Raw genomic sequence first — 4,925 nt, 5'->3', positions numbered from 1 at the left:
TGCAGAAACATAATTTATAGTATGATACCATTTTGTCAGACTTCAAAACATGCCAAACAAGAATACATATTTTTATGAATATATACATAATGAGTAAAAGAATGGAGAGAGGTACAGGAATCAAAACCACTGAATTCAGAATAGCAATTACCAAGGGAAGGAGGCAAGAGAATGAAATCAGGGTAGGGTGGAGAGAGGACTTCAATTGCGTTTGTACTGTTTAACTACTTAAGCAGAGTGGTGGGTATATAAGCATTAGCTGTACAGTATTGCTCTTTTTTGCTTATTTGTATGCCTGCTATATATTATAATAAAAAGTATTCTTAAGGACTAATAATCCAATTACGTAGGATGGGGGGGAAAAGGGGACTGTATAGAAGCACAGAGTTGGGGAGCAAGTGAGTGAGTGGGAGCAGCACACTATTCTTGCTCTCTACCCAACTGGGACATCTGCCAATGTGCCTAGAAGGCGACTATGCTACATGAATACTAAGCCCTTGGGCTAGCATTTCATTAGTGACATGAACAAGAGTAAGCTCAGATGAGAGCCCAGATCCTCTGACCCCACTTTAGAAACAAATGCCTCCTTGTTGGTGTTCTCTTGGGTTAGAGTTGAGACTAGAACACAAAGCCCTGGAAACAAAGTCAATCTATGTAATCACCATCATCATTGACCATAAACATTTCTCTAGTACAGCCCAAACTCTGGAGATCAAGGCTGAGAAAGTAGTAAGGGAAAGAAAGGTGACATTCCTTATCCTTTGAATAAGAGTCATCCCCTGCTAGCGTTGTGAGTAATCAGACTTTTTGCCATGACCATTCTTGGGTGTAATCACAGTGCTGAAGTTAACTCACCATTCCAATGAGAAAATAAATATTGGAGGTGGTGAAGGGGTTGATTTTGGATCCAGGGCTTCTTTGAAGAGATGGCTCAGGTAGCAATAAATGATTGTGGGCCCCTAAGGCCAGGGTACTGAGTGCCTAGGGGACATCAGAAGAGAATAAAAAAAGGAAGGTGGGAGGCACCAAGGATAAATCCCAGTCCTGCTTCCCACACTTTCTCCCAGATACCAGATGGGAAATGCCTCCCAAGCAGGAAGCATGTATTTTGCTCCCTACTCCATCTACCCCTGGCTGAGTTTCAGTGTCTGGTTGTGGAGAGGCACAACACCATCCATCCTGCTTCCATGCTTCATGGCAGAATTTCTCCCCTTTCTCTTGCCCCAGACATCCCCTTGAGAAAAGAAGGCCCAGTATTCACATCTGCCAGGAAAGGTTCCAGGGGATGCCTACCCTCTGAAACTTGGAGAGACCCAGTCATGAATGGGGTCATAATGTGAATTCCCCTCAGAACATTGGAATCCCAGATAGGTATCTCTTTGTTCAAGGGACATTAAATAACTAGAGAGATAGTAAGGACAGAGAAGGTAAGAGAGATTTAGAAGACTGAGTTTAACACATTTGGCTATTGATAGGAAGGGGAAATTGTTGCAGATAATAATTGAAGGAGTTGCAGAGTTTGGCAAATCAGTGGGTGCCATTCCCTGAGATGCTAGGTAGTGAAGATGAAGCAAATTTGGGTGGGATAATGCCGGAGGCTAAGACCAACAAGTAGCATAATTATGCAAGAAGTCCAATGGAAGGCTAATGGACTTTGATATGCAGCAAGGGCTGAAAATCAGAATAATATTGCTCTGCTTTTGGCCAAATGGCTGAAGGCAATCCCTAACCTGATAATCCTTTTATTGTTTACCAAACTTTACCACTGATATACCTGTTTGATTTGCTAAAGGACAAATGTGTATTCAAGTACATAAAAGATGACAGGCCTAGGGTTGAGAAAGCTTCTCTGCTAGAGAATAAGGTCTCCACCTGACTCCCCATGCCTTCTAAATTTATATTTCTTGTCTAATTATATTCATTTGTGCACAGCCCCTCCTCCAGACCTTGAACCCTAACCGTAAATGGATGCATTGTTCACAGGATAAGATGATGGTTAATTTCTTTTTTTTACTTGCCTTTACAAGATGAGTTTAAAGTTTGGGGGACAACTGAGTGAGGTGTTCAAAAGGCAGGTGGCTGGACAGGTAAGGTATTCAGATGAGCGGTCTGGGCTGGGCATTACAAGCACAAAGATGGTAACTGGGGTATGGACAAGATGGCCTAGGATAGAGAGTAAAGAGAGAAGAGGACTGAGCCATTCTGAGGACAGATCTGCTTAGGAAACAGAGCTTACCTTGCTGCGTCTCTGTAACAGTTCTTTCAAAAAGAAAAGCAAAAACCTTTGTGAAAAAATGCCAAGATCTCAGTAGAAAAACAACACATTTGATTTAATTTTCAATACGACATCTTTGCTACCACAATTGCTATATATTTTATACAAATTTAAGCAATGGAACTTATTGGAGAGAAATTAAACCAAGAAGGATCTTTAAAGATGCTGATCTTTGATGAAATAAAGTTTGTTCCCTGAACCACTTTGAACAGCTCTTCATCTCATTTTGTCAGGATCAAACTTTTCAGACAAAAAAAACCTATTTTGGTCAGGTCTTTAGACACTGGATGGGAAAGGGCTCCTTAACTGATGAGGCTGAAGAGAATAATCAGACAGCAATTTCCTTGGTCCTAGTTGAAAAATCGTGATGAGCTGAGTAGAGGTGCTTTCACCAACTATATACTGAACATAATTTCATGTTTAAGCTGCTAATGACAGTACATATTGCCCATAATAGGCACTCTAACTGCATGAAATAATGAACTGAGAGGAGGTGAGAGGCTGGTGATGGACTTACTAAAACCTTAGCAATAGCTAAGTGATACTGATTAAAGAGCATTGAGAGTCCATATGAATAAGTCTTTAGCATTTTAAGTTCTTAGAATAGCCTCTCCATCTCAGCACTGAATTTTACAACCCTTTGTAAGTGACAAGAATTCATTAAGAGGGGGATTGTGTAAATGGAACGTTACCACCTCCCAGGTAGGCTCTGGTGATGAATCACCTGTTGGGGGCCAGATGTAAGCTGGCAAGGTCCTTGCACCTGTAGGGGCTAGCAAGGCTGGGACCCTTACCCACACAGTTTTCCCAGACTTGTTTGGATGGCGATTATCAGTAGAATGGGAGTAACATTTGTAGAATGAAAACAGCCTTTCATAGCTTGCCAAGAAGTATGTACCTATTTACTGAGATATACTGTACTGAGAATTTGTCCTTCTGCTGTATCCCTCCCTTAGAGAGTAAGAGGAACAAAGAATACATTCCTCTTGACAGTCCTCCTGTTCAGTGTGTTGTGTATAAATAGGATTGTAGAGCTAATAAACTCGCTTCAGTTCAAGAGAACTGGGGTCCTCCCGACCCCGCTTTCCTGTCTTTCTTTCTTTTCTCAATTCCCACCTCCCTTCCTCAGCCCGGCTCAACCCTGTCAGGCTGGCCCTGACAATCACCTAGGTGAGGACACTGGATGCAGTCCCTGTTCCAAGACATGTGCTTAAAGCCCTTTGGTAAAGAGACCCTTTATCACCAGTCTTCTCACTCTCCTTACACTACCAGAACCAGCCCCTTAGGAAGAGATAGGAATGACCTTGGAGATTGAGGCCTCTTTTGTAGAATGACCCCTCCCTGGAACCTCTAATGCCTGCTCAGTGGGGGACTTAGAGATGAAGGTGAAAGGAATTCTGGGGAGGAGTTGAGCAGTAACTAAGAACAGCCATATGCCATACACACTGTCAGCTCCCAGTGAAGGAAATTTGGGGGAAACCTGCTTTACCTGTTGTATTAATTTTCTGGGATGTTATAAATGTTTAAAACGTATCACACACCAGCCCTAGCTGGTTTTACTCAGTGGATAGGGCGTCAGCCCGCGGACTAAAGGGTTCCGGGTTCGATTCAGGTCAAAGGCATATACCTCGGTTTAGGCTTGATCCTGGACCTGGTCGGGGCATGTATGGGAGGCAACCAATTGATGTGTCTCTCGCATATGGATGTTTCTCTCTTTGTCTCTCCCTTCCTCTTCCATTCTCTCTGAAAATCGATGGAAAAATATCCTTGGGTGAGGATTAACAACAACATACCACAAACTAGATGGTTTAAACAACAGAAATCTGTTGCCTTGGTTCTGGAGGTTAGAAATCTGAGATTAAGGTGTGCACAGGGTTTCTTCCTTCTGAGAGCTGTGAGGGAAGGACCTATTCCATGACTCTGTCATTAGTTTGTAGATGGCCATCTTCTCTCTGTGTCTTCACATGATGTTCTATTTGTGTGTGTATCTGTGTCCAATTTCTTCCTTTATTGAATTAGGGCCCACACTAACAAATTCACTTTAACTTGATTACCTCTATATAAACACTATCTCCAAATAAGATCACATTCCGAGGTACTGGGAGTTTGGATTTCAACATATATTTTTTGGGGGGACACAATTTAACCCATAACACCTGTCAAGCATGTAATCTGGTCCTTTAAAAAAAAAGTACCATTCCCACATTGCAGGATCTCTTGCTGGTAAGAGACTTTGAGGCTTGGACCCATGGACTGACAAGGCCACAGGAGCCCCCAGAAACCATACAGTCCCACAAGGGGCTAATCCAAATTCATAATTCAGTGCTTCAGTTGAAGCTACAACCTTGTTCTTAGGAAGTGTCAGATGCCTCAGGCAGAGGCCCTGGGAAAAAAGTCAAAAGCAGTATTTTTTCCCAAGGACTAAGCCACAAAGCAGCAGCCTTTTCATGTTCTTTGTGTTGGTTTATTTAAAATCATATTTAAAATTAATTTCCATATTCCTGATCACATTTCTCAATGGTTAACTCTGTCCCTCCTGTCCTCCTCCCTGCCCTCATCCATTCCTGATGTCCATGAGGCCTTACAGTGTGCTCAACTGAAACAGGTTCTTTCACCTATCCAAGTGCACTTTAAACCTGTTTCAAAACTA

The sequence above is a fragment of the Myotis davidii genome, unplaced genomic scaffold (assembly GCF_000327345.1).
Source record: "Myotis davidii unplaced genomic scaffold, ASM32734v1 scaffold1105, whole genome shotgun sequence".
NCBI lineage: Eukaryota > Metazoa > Chordata > Mammalia > Chiroptera > Vespertilionidae > Myotis > Myotis davidii.
Note: the sequence above shows the minus strand (reverse complement) of the source record.